The sequence below is a fragment of the Piliocolobus tephrosceles genome, chromosome 18 (assembly GCF_002776525.5).
Source record: "Piliocolobus tephrosceles isolate RC106 chromosome 18, ASM277652v3, whole genome shotgun sequence".
Classification (NCBI taxonomy): Eukaryota; Metazoa; Chordata; class Mammalia; order Primates; family Cercopithecidae; genus Piliocolobus; species Piliocolobus tephrosceles.
In genome coordinates this window covers 57,397,255-57,412,116 of record NC_045451.1, presented here as the reverse complement: position 1 = coordinate 57,412,116, position 14,862 = coordinate 57,397,255, and the positions used below count along the sequence as shown (strand labels likewise).

General features: G+C 43.1%; 1 long non-coding RNA gene across 1 annotated transcript in view; it reads left to right on the top strand.

Annotated features, from left to right (window-relative positions):
• LOC111539636 overlaps positions 1-14,086 on the top strand; it is a 28,123-nt gene extending 14,037 nt beyond the window's left edge. The window contains exons 2-3 of the long non-coding RNA XR_002730739.1: positions 11,609-11,968; positions 12,194-14,086. This is a non-coding gene — a long non-coding RNA (uncharacterized LOC111539636). The remainder of the gene's footprint in view (positions 1-11,608; positions 11,969-12,193) is intronic.
• Positions 14,087-14,862: the final 776 nt, after the last annotated feature.

Genomic DNA, 14,862 nt, shown 5'->3' with positions numbered 1-14,862 from the left:
TTATATGCTCTTTTAGATTGGGTTCCTTGGAAACAGACCCTGAGATGAAGAGCTGCATGCAGATTGTTTACTGGGAGATACTCCTGAGAGGCGTCTATACAGAAGGGGGAAGACAGCATTGGATAGAGGGGGAGGCTGATCTGCGAAGCATTTCCAACAGAAGGCTGACTTGATTCTCCACAGATCTCTGCAGGGGAATTTCTGGGGTGGGGCTGGAGGGTCTTGAGAATTGTCCCAAACTGAAGCAAAGGTTAAGCCTTTATGCCCCTACATCAGCAACATTGGTTTGGGGTGTCCCCTTGTTGAGGGGAGAGCAGTCTTGGACAAGGCAGTGCTGGTTCCCAGTGGGATATTTTATCCCAAACTTTGCAGGGTGTTCTTTTTTTTTCTCTTTTTCCTGTCACAGATGCTGTGATGGATCTTTGGCCCATGTTGCAGTGCTAGGGTTGTACCTGCAGAATACTACTTTTTTAATCTAATAATTTGTCTTTTGTTTTGGAAGAGATGATCTAAGTCAGCTTGGTCCCTACAGACTCTTCATTAATATAAGGGATTCCTAAATCTAAACTCTTCATTAATATAAGGGATTCCTAAATCTTCATAGGGCTCTTCTTCTTTGGAGCTCATATGTCTTACTGAGATACTACAAAGCACTTGTCATTTTTTACAAATCAAGTCCAATTAGCATAATGTCATTGATATTGTGGACCAATATGGTGTTTAGTGAAATGTCCAAGTCCCTTTGGACTATCTTATGACAGAGGCTGTGAGGGCAGTTAGCAGAGAGTTAACTCTGTTAATGAAGCCCTGTGGGAAGACCATAATAGTGTATTGTTAACCATCCCATATTGAATGTGAACTGCTTTCTGATTCTTCTTTTGGATGGAAATGGAAACAAAAAGTTAGCCAGCAACATAGTTATGGCTATGATGATGAAATTTGTCTTAGTCTGTTTTGTGCTTGACAAAATATCACAGATTAGGTAATTTATAAAGAATCGAAATTTATTTCTTACGGTTCTTGAGGCTCAGAAGTCCAAAGTCAAGGTGCTGTCAGGTTCAGTTGTCTGATAAAGGTTGTTCTCTACTTCCAAGATAGTGCCTTATTGCTGCATCCTCTGGAGAGAAGGAATGCTGTGTCCTCACAAGGCAGACAGGCAAACCGGCCAAACACTGTGTGAAGCCTCTTTTATGAGTACCCTGATCCCATTCATGAAGGAGGAGCCCTCATGGCCTAATTACCACTTAAAGTCTCCACCTCTTAATATTATCACATTGGCAATATCTGAATTTTGGAGGAGACACATTCAAACCATTTGTTCTAGTAAAGATACCACATTGGCATAGCAGCTGCCATTGAGACTTCTCTTTGATTAAGGTTGTGACAGTTTTGGTGCTGAAGCAGGCACATACTGGCCTGTAAGAGCCTACTGTTCAATTTTCAGGAGCCTTGTGAGCTGGTTGTTAAACCTATGGTGGGACCTTTATACTCTGGAAATTGGCAAATACTATATAGCAATCGTCCCTTGACCCCTGGAGAGCCTGTTGTTAAATGTTTACCAGCATGTCATTGTTGGTAGTCCACTGTCATTTATCATGTATCATGATTCTGCTCCATGTACCTTTTCCCTTTGCTGATTTTGCTTTGTTTTGCTGCAATAAATCACAGCTGTGAGTATGACTGTATTCTGAGTTTTGTGAGTCTTCCTAGTGAAAAATCAATAGAGTTTTTGTAGGGACTAGAGTAGTAAATAAAATGAGGCTATCATGGCCATCACCAGTTTTGCATTCTTCAAAATTTTGATGATGGCACTACATTTTGCCATTTCCCCTGGGATATGGTATTGTCTTTATTTATTGCCTTGGATAGGGGACAGTGGGAACATTTCAGTGGCTTCCTTTGACTTTCCACGCTTCAACAGCTTTTGCACCACAGATCAAGAACTTGATGTAAGAGTTCTGCCATTTATCATGTATATCCATTTGAATTACACATTTGGGTACAGGGAAATGATCACTGGATGGATCCATGAACCCACTGGACCCATCGGGAGATTGGAGCTGGGTCATTATTAGCCTTCACCTCACCCTATTATAATGGGAAGCACAATGGAGCTTTGTGTCCCTGGATATGACAGCCCATTCAGACCGTGGGTCCAATAATTCTTGTAAGTTTTGAGCACAATACAAGGAAATGATCACTGGCTGGATTAATGGACCCAGTGTAGCCTTAGTGAACTGGACGTGGGTCATGACTGGTCCCCATATTTCTCTATTCAAATGGAGGGGCATAATGGTGCTTTGGGTCCCTGGGAATCGAAGTCAGCTTACACTTAGATCCTTGTAAGTTTTGGGTGTTCCCATTTTTCCACTGGACAGTTATCTAAGGAAATGGCTGTTGATCTCTTTGTGGAAGAACTTGAAGAATTACTGCTAAATACACTTCTGTGGTATTGCACGGTTTTTTTGTCATGGGGACCTGGCTTCTCCTTCAGTCATTCTTGAACTGAGAACTGGCTCAAGTTCAGATGCTTGTTAAACATCATGACTTCTTATTCAGGCAGATGTTTGCAGGCTCTTGATCCTCTGTTCTTGATGTTTTTTAGTTGGATAATTTGTGCAACATCTTTGATTGTCAAGAATGTATTTCTTACCCCTTTTGTAAAAGACTGCCCTTGGGGCCCTTCTCTGGCACATTTCTGGCTGGTTGGGGCCCCCTAGACTTACCTGGTATATCCTCTTTAGCATACCCACTTCTCTGACCTTTAAATGCCCCTTTCAGACCATTTGCCATATCAGTTTTGGTATTTCTAATTCATTGGGCCAAATAGATGGATGGGCCATGATATTTTTCAAGCTTTTGAGAGCCATCCTTGCAGTGTGTTATACTCTCTCTGGAGTATTTGCCCAGACTTGAGTATCGTGGGAGAATGTTCCCACACTGATTAATTCTCCTTTGTCTAACTTTGTGTCCTACAGCCCCACCTCTCAGGATCCATTCCCATGCACACTTTTGCAACTTCTGCTGGCACATATTAGCCAGAGCTTACAGCTTCTTTGGTATATAGTCCCTGGCCTCTTAGCAAGCCCAGTACCTCTCTGGTTAGGGTGTGCTGAAATTTAACCTTGCTGTTTTTCTGTTGCTTAAAGGAGCTGCAGGGGTCGGGGGAGGCAAACATTATTTTTTAAGGCATGGCATCAATCAGGGTCCAATCAGAAGACAAAAATCACACCAGTAATTTGAACAGAGAGACTTTAACCTAAGAAGTATTAAGTAGTACAATATGTTTAACTACAAAAAGGCATAAAAGAGGGGTCTAAGGAAGATAAAAATAGTACACGTGGAAAACAGCTACCACTGCCAGAGCTGAGGGAGAGACCAGGAACTTAGAAAAGATATCTTCTCCATCTTCCTCCGTCGAGGCTGAGGTCCAAACTCCCTTGGAGAGGGTGTGGTTGCCATGGGAACATACAGTGTGTTGGTGAAGAAGAAACTTAGTAGAAGGCACGGATGGAGCTGGTCTGCAGAAAACAGCCCACTGGGTGGTGGAGAAAATTGCTGGAGGGTGCAGGGAGGCTGGAATTGGTCCACAAGAGCTGGTAAGGTGAGCATTACTAGGCCTCCTGCATGCTGTTCTGCTGGCAGCGAGGACAAAGAAAAATGGCCCTATGGAACCAGTAAGAGAATCTCCTTCCTCTGGCTGTGACCTTGCAGTGTCACCCCAGTGCCCTTTGTTAATAAAGATATTATACCATGGGAAAAGAAAGCAATGATTACAAGCTCTAGCTCTAGGATCACAAAGCAGAGCAAAGGAGGATGGATTGGAGCTGAGAGGAATAAATTGATGACTGGCACAAGCACTGTGAAAGTTTGGAAAATGTGGCACCGAAGTCTGTTTGTACCTCTTTGCCATGCCCCCCATCAAGACGTAGAGTCTATCTCTCTACCTTGTTGAACCTGGGCCAATCATGTAACTTGCTTTGACTGACAGAGGAGACTGGGAAATGATGTGATACTTACAAACCGATGCCTCAAAAAGCCATGCAACTTTTATTGTCTTCTTCATGGAGCCCAGTGGCCATGCTGTGAACTTTGTTATATAGATAGGCCACATGTAGGAAAACTTAGCGGTCCTGAATTACAGCCCACCAACCCACTGCCAGATGTGTGAGGAGATTTGTGGGGACAGTTCAATCCTAGTCAGATGACTGACTGACTGCAAGCTCAGGAGAGAATCCCACAACAGCACATAAAGCACAGACAAACCATTTCAGTTCATCCTAGCCACAGATGCTAGCCCACAGAATTGTGAGCAAATAGATGTTTGTTACTTTAAGCCACTAAGTCCTGGGGATGATTTGTTACATAAAATTTATAAGTCCGGGTAGGGTGGCTCACGCTTGTAATCCCAGCTCTTTGGGAGGGCAAGGTGAGAGGATCACTTGAAGGTAGGACTTCAAGACCAGCCTGGGTAATATAGACCCCATCTCAGCAACAACAACAAAAACAAATAAGAATAAAAATTAGCCAGGTGTGGTGCCACACACCTCCCACAGCTACTCAGGAGGCTGAGGTGGGAAGATACCTTGAGCCCAGGAGTTTGGGTTACAGTAAGCTGTGACTGTGCCACTGCATCCCAGCCTGGTCAACAGAGTAAGATCCTGTCTCCAAAAAAAAAATAAAAATTAAAAAATAAAATTAAATTAAAAAACTATAACCGATAGTGTAGAAAACAGCAGGCCTGGCTGTTATTCTTTGAAAGGCTTGCTGATAAGGTTAGCCTTTGACTAGTATTTGTAACTTGGGTTTTGGGAAGGTTCCTACCATTCCTGGAATGGGTAAGAGCGGCTCACTGTGCCTAAACTGTCTGTGCAAACAACATGGTTTATACTAAAACAATGTGGTTTATTTCTGGGAGTCTGGAATATTGGTACTTGCCACGTAGAGACTGCCTACATGATCAGCCCTCAGTTAAAACTCTGGGTGCTGAGTCTCTAGTGAGATTCTCTGATTGGCAACATTTTCCACGTGTTGTCACAACTCATTGCTGACAGAATTCGGTGTGTCCTGTGTGACTCCTCTGGGAGAGAACTCTTGGAAGCTTATGCCTGGTTTCCCTGGGATTTCACTCCATGTCCCTTTTCCCTTTGTTGATTTTGCTTCGTATTCTTTGCTGCGATAAATCATAGCTGAGTATGACTCTATTCTGAGACTTGTGAGTCCTTCTAGCGAATAATCAAATTTGGAGTGGTCTTGGGGACTCTAAACACTAATATAGACACTCGCTTCAAAGCAAATTGCAGGGCACTATTTCTACCAAAGTGGGGTGGGCTTCTTCTGCAGACCCAGAGGCCTCAGGGGAATCTGGGAGCTGAAATTCTCAATGGCGTTACTCAGATATCCCCATTCCAAGTCTCAGGGTCCTAGGGTTTTCCTAATAGAGCTTGATCTCAGCATAGGAAATCTTGTAGGATGAGAATTTGGCTTTCTCTGAAGCTCTGCTACCTGTGAGCCTGATCATTCTCTCTGTGCATCCGCTGGCTACCTGAGATCAGCATTTCCTTAAATGTTGCCCAGAAGTTGCTCTGGCTTTCATAAGTTTACTTGAACTGTTGAATGACCGTCTAATTGTAATCTCTCTGCAATCAATCAATTGTCTGGAGGAATTCCTTTTATTTTACATATCCCACATTCTTCTCAAGGGCCAGAACTATCTCAAAAGTGATTGCATCCACTTCCACAAGGACAAATGTGAATAGTGGCAGCACTGCAGTATGCCAGGGCCTACCTCTTCTCGACCTTCCACCAGGGTGGCTCTCCATTCTCATGCAGTTGGTGAGCGATCCAGCTCCAAGACCCTCATCACTTATTTCTGTTACTACTACAACTTAATTGTACATGTGTAACACATGTAGAGCTTAGTATATGATTCCACATAAAAGAACTCCTTTATTTCTGGAATTGCCTTGAAGGGAGCGTTGGAGTTGCTGTTCTCTCTGTTGTCAAGTGAGGGAATTAAGCCTCAGTGGAGTGATAGCCCAAAGTCAGGATTCTACTAAGTTGCAGAGTCAAAGTCAACCTAGATTTTTGACTCCATCATTCTTTCCTACCACATTGTGCTGCTTCTCCAAAGAACTGGTGAGGAAATTGCTAGATTTGCATTTGCTTATTCAAATTCTTATGATCACCTTAGTATTGATGTGCGTGGTAGCAATCTACACCAGATACATTTGACCTAAAAGAATCAAGGGCACAGAAGAGGGTGAGGAGCTTGTCAACCTTTAATGTGCAAACAAGTCACCTGGGGATGGGAAATGTTAAAATGTAGATTCTGATTCTGGGAGTCCGTATTTCTGACACGCCCCCCAGTTGGTGCTGATGCTACTGCTCCTTAGCCTCACAGAGTAGCTAGGTTCTTAATAGCAAGGTTCTTGAAGAATCAAAGTAAGAAAAATTTAGGAATATTGATTTTTTATTTTCCAACTTTTCAATGTGGTAAAATGCAAAACATTTTTCTACATTAACTCAATCCATAAACACTCCAAAAAAAAAAAACACACACACTAAAAACACGCTTAAAAAGGGGGCAAAAATAAAGCTGCAGAATTTTTCAGATTTTAACCAGCCATAAGATAAAAATATCAATTTCTAAGAGCTTCATTCAGGCATTTGATTGACGAAGCTCATAACAGCGAGTCAGTTAGGTACCCATCCTATGCCAGAATTCCCTTCCAGTTTTACAAGGACAAGGTAAAAAGTCACAGCCAAATTTTGATCAATTCATGGAGACCACACTAAATCATTCTGGAGGATGACAAAGATTCTCTTGTAGACTAAACTCTAATCAACTAGGCCCTGCATCCAACTAGGCCCTGACCTTTGGACTTTCGTATTCACTGAATTCCATGCATTGTCCAGTTTTAGCAGGAACCCCGTTAAGTCAATGTAGACAGACTGTCCTACCTGTGATATCTGATCACCCTTGATATCTGATGGAGTTCTTCATCCTCCACCCACCAGCTCCTCAGGTGATGTCTGGCCACCCTGGCCTGCTGTCAGCAAGAATCCTGTTAGGTCAGTTTGGGCAGAGTCCCCCTTACCCCTGAGGTTTCCCCCTTTTATTATTATTTTTTTTTTGAGACAGAGTCTGTTGCCCCAGCTGGAGTGCAGTGGCAGTGTGACTTTCTCCACCACAACCTCCACCTCCCGGGTTTAAGTGATTCTCCTGCCTCAGCCTTGTGACTCCTTCTTGGAGGTCTGGAGGCACGTGCTTGTAGTGGCACTGCCATGTAGCCATGCCTGGCTAATTTTTGTATTTTTAGTAGAGATGAGGTGTTGCCATGTTGGCCAGGCTGGTCTCGAACTCCTGACCTCAAGTGATCCGCCTACCCTGGCCTCCCAAAGTGCTGCGATTACAAGTGTGAGCCACCACACCCAACCCTGAGGTTTCTTCTTAGCAATTTCCCATGGACTGCTCCCCAGCCTGCCCCTTGACCTCCTTGCTTGTAAATTCCCACTTTTCCTTGTATTCTGAGTTGAGCCCGATTTCTCTTCCCCACTCCAAAACCCCACCGGAGTAGCCCCTTTGAATAGCGTTTGCCTCGCCATTCTTTAACAAGTATCATGAATAACTTCTTCCTTCACAGGGATCGTAGTTGTGTTGGGTGATCCAGGATCCAGCTTCAAATTGTAAGAACTTTCTCAGTAGACCTCAGAGAAGTTTCTGGCTGTCTGTGATAAATTTTGGAAATCTCTCAAAATGACACCCGTTCCCAGACCCACACTTGCTTTTTGGTTTCTGTATTGTCAAGGTCAGCCACAGTGCAGCTGACCTGCAACTTGTCTCCTCTCTAACCTTGTCCTTCCTTCTTGCCAGTGGTCAGCTTTCAGCTCCTGCTCCCACCATCTCTAGCTTTTCTTCAGGGACTGGAGTAGGGCACGGCCACACAGAAGGTCATTTCAGAGTTAAAAATTGAGGCAAATGTTACAAAAAACTAAAGTGGTGACGACCTTGGAAATTGAGGTTGGCTTCTTAATCCTGGGACATCTGGTGGCCTTAGCTCAAGCTCCACAAAGCCTCCCTGTGGCTTTTTCTGGAAAAAAAGAAAAAAAGAAAAATCCAGCAGGCAATTAAACTCAATCCCCTACCCCACTTCTCATGTTCCGTACCAAACCACATTGCCAGCCTGTCATAGAGTTCTTTTCTTGACTGCCTTGTGACCCAAATGACAAAATATTTCCACTCAAAGTTTTGGGCGCTTCACCTCCCTCCTCTTTTTTTTTCCTATAAATGGAACCCCAAAAGTTTGGGCTAGATATATTTTTTCCCTTTTTAAAAATGGACTTTTTCCTTCCAGAAGCAATGATTCAGGGCCGACAATTCAACTTATTTATTTGTCTACCCATCCATCCCGTTATTTATTTATTTATTTGTTGTATAAGGTAATAGCTTATGGTACTTACCCAGAGCCAGCTGTTTGCAGGATGCCGAGAGCAGGTGGTCTGGGAGGCCTCTGATGAATTGCAAAAGACACTCACCAGCTGCCGACACTGTGTGTAATGAGCAAACCTGCAAAAATCTTTATTTTCAATTGGATTGTACCTTTAAGTAAGCAAGGGAGACAGCCAGTATAACTACAGACCATGACCAACAACCCACATAAACAGTGTGCAAACACAAGTGATTAATGTACCACTATTTCAAAACATCTAAAGCTAATGAGTCAGATTTACTAGGGTGCACAAGAGAGGGGAGAGGGATGTGGAGGAGGAGAGAACAACTTAATGGGCCTTAATAGCCTTTAGTTGAAGCCTAAGAATTCTCCTGCCTGTGGTCCACAGTGCCATCTGAGCTGGTAAACAAACACCCTGCTGGCCCACGAAGGCCATTTTCTTTCTGGCCATTCAGGGAGAGGGGTGTTCCAGTTTCAGGAATAGAATGAGGGGAGCAAGCTGGTGTTCACTGCACCCTCCAGTGATCTCTGATGATATGCGGGGATAATGGGTTACAAAGACAGACATTAATAAGGTAAGATAAGAGGGGGGAGGTTTATTAATTTTTCAAGTAAGTTAGGATGCCCCAGGGCATGGTAAAAGTGTAAAGAATCTGGTGAGCGATGAGGGGCTTGCCTGATTAATGCAAGTCAGCTGTCCTCCGAGGGCCATAGCAATAATGATGAGATTATGGAAGAACCTACTGAAGACAAATGAGATGCACGTGGAATAAAAACGAAGTGTCCTAGTTACTCTTTTGGAGTGCATGGTGGATTTTTATTAAGGAAGAACAGAGGTACAAACGACAGCCTGAGGAAGTGGGACTCTGCTTGTTCTGCTCAAGTGCTTTCCGCCTGGGCCTTCCAGGAGTTCCGGGCCTGCCCTGGAGAAGGGCTGCAAAGGCAGTGCATCCAGCAACAAACACCTTCCACGTAGGCAGACCAGAGGGAACAGGGCTTGGTGCCTCCACCGGGCCCCCATGGCCTGTGGCTTTGCCTCCAAGCACTGCCGTGCACCGCCCTCCCCTTCCTGCTGCTGTTTCCTCCAGGATGTGCTGGGAGCTGGGCTGCCTTGTGGTTCAGACGTCCCCTATCTGTTTCTGCTCTGCCACTGCTGACCGATTAATTTGGAGCTGGAGAAAAGAGAACTTGCATTAGTTTTCTTTTCCTTTTCAGAATGCTCAGTAGGTATTATGTCCTGTCTCTGTATGGTCCTCATCTTGCTTGTGTACTTCTCTTCCCTGGCTTGCCATTCAGTCTGTATCTTCCCATGGAGGCAGAGGCAGCGTCCCCACTCTACCCCAGCCTTTGACATCCACGTGCAGACAGTGGCGGCAGGGACCCTTGAACTTCAACATGCAGAGTTATTTGAGGAGCTGGCTAAAAAGGCAGCTTTAGGTCTTAGCTTCCAAAGAGTTCGGGCTAGATACCAGGAATCTGCCTTTTTAGTAAGCACTTCACAGGTGGTTCTGATACTAGTGTGCTCAGTTGATAGTTTGGGAAACACTTTGAAAGGGTATGAGATGGACCGTGGGTTGCCTGTGATTATTCTGAATGTCAAAGTGCCTAAAATTTCACTGTGGATGATTCGCCTTTTTACATCAACTCACAAGAGTTCATAGATGTCAGTCTGCCACCCCCAACTCCCACCATGCAGTGGTAACCCCTCAAATCATTTTTAGAAATGACTCCCTTAGTGTGAGTCTGTTTATCACACTAGAGCAGACAGCTTAGAGCATGATGGCCAGACTTCTAGGCAAAGAGTCATGGATCAAGTTGGAAAGGAGGAGGCAAGGGAGCAGAGGACAGCCTGGAAGAGCAAGGACAGTTGATGGGGAGGCAGGATATTGGCAATGGGTCCCCTGGGGCCAAAAGCAGAAGTGGGGGAGATGGAGAGGAGGAGGGTGCCAGGGGACAGTGGCGAAGCCAGTGGTTCTCAAGTTTTTTTTTTTTTTTTTTTTTTGGTAGCAAAGCATTTCTTTTCAAATGAAATCTAAGTGGAAATTCCAGTTGATAAAGCCAATTAAATAATGTATTAATATACATTTTATTTCAAATGTATAGCAATTATCTTTATAATGATAAATTATATAGATGAAGCTGTTGGAATGAACACAAAAAGTAGAAATTGGTGGCTACAGATAATAATTCAGCCTTAGATCACCTGGAATCAGCAAATTTGCTCAGATAAATGCTGTAAATGACAAGTTTGTTGGCAGTTGGCTTTGCAATTTTAGGAGATTCTCTTAGTCAAAGTGACCTGGACTCTTTGCATGAGGAGCAACAGGAAATTTATATTTTAAGGCTGGATCACTCATGATATTTAGTAAATATTCAAATTCCTCTCATTGAAAGGTCACTGCAGAAAGCAACCAGGACATTGGAACAAGAGTTTAAATAGTCTCTGACATGGTACAACCTAGCTTACTATTGCACAAATGCAATTACCCTACAGGAAAAGAAAGCCCCAAGCATAGGCAGGAACCCTTGCTGGCATTGGAACAAGCCTTTCACTCATGTGCCGTAAGATGTGCTTTTAAGCAATTTTACTTGAACTGCCAGGCAGAGGCCAGACTTTATCCAAATATCAGTGCAACCCTACCACATTCCTAGTCAAGGAGACAGTTCTTAGAAACTATAAGAACCTCTATTCCCAGATCTGTACAAAACAATTTACTAATAGGCACAAGTTCACAATGTGCAAAAGGTTGTATGTTGTAAAAACATACAATTTATATTGAATTTATATTAAAAATGGAATGTACTTCCACGTGTGTTAAATTTATGTACTTACGTATTTCATGCATTGAGATTTACATATAATGTACATTTAATTTACAATAAAAATGTGTAGGGTTTTTTTTCAGGTTGGGGGTTAGAGAATAGGAGATAGGTGTCATACATTTGAAATACATATAAATAATGAAATTAAAACAAAATGTGTATAGAGCCCTTGGATGCTTTCTGAGGAATCCAGGATTTGGAAAATCAGAGTCTTGGGCCAAGACTGCGCCTAAGACAGACCCCATCACTAAGGATAAGGTGGGCAGCAGAGGCTGGACATTGAGGAATGTCTCAGAGTGTCTTTGGTAACACTAGATTTATCTTTCATCCAGCTACTTGTGCAAGAAGCTACAATGAGAAAAAAAATAGCAAGAAATAGATGAGGGAAGGAGGTGCTGTAGAGATAAAAACAAAGAGAGAAAAGGAGAATGAATTGTGCTGAGATAGAGATGCCTGGATGAAGAAGCTGGCCCTAGCACCCATAAAACTGGAAAGAAAGTGGGGCCTTGGAAACTTCTGGAAAGATGCAAGGAAAGAAAAAGGCAAGGGAATAAGATGGAGAGGAGGAAGAGAAACCAGGAAGCACTTCGGAAGCATGTAAATGACAAGGAAATGAGCAACAGCCTTTATTGGAACAGTCTGTGAAGTCTGTGCTAGTGCTGAGAGCTTTATTTTACTGTCCTGGCAAGGAGGTAGGTGCTCAAAGGACTTTGTCTTGGAAGCCCACTGTGGCTCCTCTGGGCCTGGCACTTTAAGCCCCGTCCTTTTGCTCTCACTGTTCCTCTCTGCCTGCTCCCTGCGGTCTCTTCTTGGCTCTCTCCCACTTAGCCCACCGAGGCCTGGCCATCCGAGTAGAATAGACTTTCATTTTCCTTAGGTCTGCACTGTGCGTACTGACTAACCCGCTTCCTGCACAGGTATGGCCCCTCTTCAGTGCCCAGCACCTCATCGCTATGGTAACGGAAGACACGCTGATCATCCGGATTTTGCCTCAGAGACTTGGGCTGTACAAGCTGCTTTCCTGGGGTAGCTTGTCCTTTTGCAGTTAACCGAGATGCCTGGGGAGAAGAGCTTCCCCCAACAGGATGGCAGGCGATGCTTCCAGATGCGGTCACTTGGCACGTCTGAGCCGAATGTCTCCATAAAAATATGATGTAATTAACAGAGCTGCAGCAGCTGGAACAATTCAGCACCTCACATTGATTTTCCATGTCTCCTATTTACTTTCAGTTTTTAAACTGTCTGCAGTGACAGGAAATCAAAGAATTATAATGGTGTGTGTGAGGGCCCGATGCTGGGTCGGCATTTCCTTGTGAAATCCTGAGATTAATCAGTTTCCTATCACTATCACTCAATCATCCCTTTTCACTTCTAAAGGAAAACTGTCCTCCAAAATGCTACGAAATAGCAGTCTAGTTTTGGATATTAAAAAAATCCATTGTATTATTTTAAAATTTGAGAGGAGTGTTTAAAAAAAAAGTTGGCCTGAAGCAATATTCACTTGTCTGTTTTCTCCTTCAAGTTTAATAGGAGTTGGCAAAGGCATTTGGGTGCAGTGAGACACAAGTACTATATTCGCCCTTCCCAAGTTTTGTGGGCTTGGAAAAGTTTCTTGGTGGAAACAAAGAGAGGAACTGCATTCCAAGTTTTTTCAATCACTGAAACGAAGGAAAATAAGTTTCCCCATATGTAGTTATTCATGAACCTTCATCTGAAGCTGGGTTGGTTGGCTTTCTCATAGTTGGTCACTGTATTTCCAGCTCTGTCAGGTGAAACTCAGAATCTTGGGTTAATTTCACTTTGGGATCCTTAAAATGCTGGAGAAAATAGGCAGAAAGCTGCGGCTGCAGTGGGGAAACAGGCCTCTGTCTGAAGTCAGCTTGCTCTAGATTGTGTTTGAAGACTTACATCAGATTTAAGTGGTCTTGCTTTTTTTTCCAGACTCCCTTGCCTTGGCAGATTCTGTGTCTTGGCCACGCTGTAAGAACTCACTTTTCTTTGTCTTTTTATTGATTCAAGCAATATAACCATTTCAGAAATAATTAGGAAAATAAAGAAGAAAATTGCTCATACTTCTACCGCTCAAACACAATAGCTATGATTGTTTCGGAGCAATTACTTTGGGTCATTTTCAAATGCTGAGTTTTGATATGATTCTAAGCATAATGTACAAACAACTTTACATGTTGCTTTTGCACTTAATCTATGTCAGAAGCGTTTCCCCATGTTATGATTAGCTTCAGTAAATATCTTTTTAATTGCTGCCCAACAGCTGGAACAATTCAGTCCCTCTTATTGACTTTCCATGTGTCCTATGGAAGTAGAGACACTGTGTTAACTATTTCTGTATTTTGGGACAATAGATCAAATCCATTTTTCACTGTAATTAATCCCATGATAAGTATCTTTATAAATAAGCCTTTTCTCTACGTAAGATAATTTCTTTAGGATAAATTCCTAGAAATTACAGGGTCAAAGTGGATAAATATTTTATGACTCTTGATATTTCTTGTTGATCTTTAAAGCTATTATGTGACTTTGTATTATCACCTAAAATGTTTGAGGAATCATGCTTTACGAGGGTATTTTATTGACTAAATATGCAGTACTGAGAGAGCTTTATGTGTGCAGTTTGATGATGCTGACAGATATCATGGAGATAAACATTTTTTAATTCAAAGATGTTCTGTTTATGTTTAACATACAGAAGTCAATGTTAAACATGATGCCTGTTTTGTTTAACGTACAGAAGTGACTTTATTAAAGCCATTTCTTCTAAATGTGCAATAAACTATGATTCTTTGCCTGGTTCTAATGTTCTATGTCATCAAACCTCATAAAACTAATTAGCATCATACCCCCTCAGTTTGCCTGTGAATTTTGAAGATGATATGAATTTCTCTTCCACATGAAATAGAATTTGGTGGGCATCCCTTTGCTGGGAATAACTCCTTGAAAAATAGAAAAAATACTGAGCGGAAAGAAAGTACATTTTCTGGGAAAAGAATAAGAACCCAGAGAGACGGAGTGAGAATTGTACCACAGAGTCCCAGCAGCAGATGTTCTGGGTGTAGAAACTCCCACCAGAACAGCTGCAGAAATGTAGAATCACATCTGGGTGTGTGACGCGGCTGCATCATTACCTACAGACGGCAAAACAGCCAGATGCTTCCAATTCATTTTAAGGACCAGGCTCCAGGTCGGAACCTGTGAATGTCTCCACTTCCCGACCAACGACTTATCAATTGCCGAGACAGCTCATGAAAACGTCGCCTCGCCGGCACTTTAAGGACAAATCTGCATTGCAGCAGGTAGAGGCAGAGTGCAGCTGCTGCACACGCGGCCCTGCAGCGCCAGCTCTGCTCTCAGGGTGGAGGTTAAAGCCATCAAAGCCCTTCCACATGATGGTTGCTGCATGGCTTGTCACCGGTGCGTGAAGCTTCTGAGGGCGTATTCTGTTTAATCTCTGCTCTAGTTCTTCAAATTCTCATCTCTCTCTCCTTCTTTTTCTCTTTCCTCTTTTACTGTCTCCTCTCTCACTCTGTGTGTGTGTGTGAGAGAGAATCTCAGCCTCTGTCACTCTTTC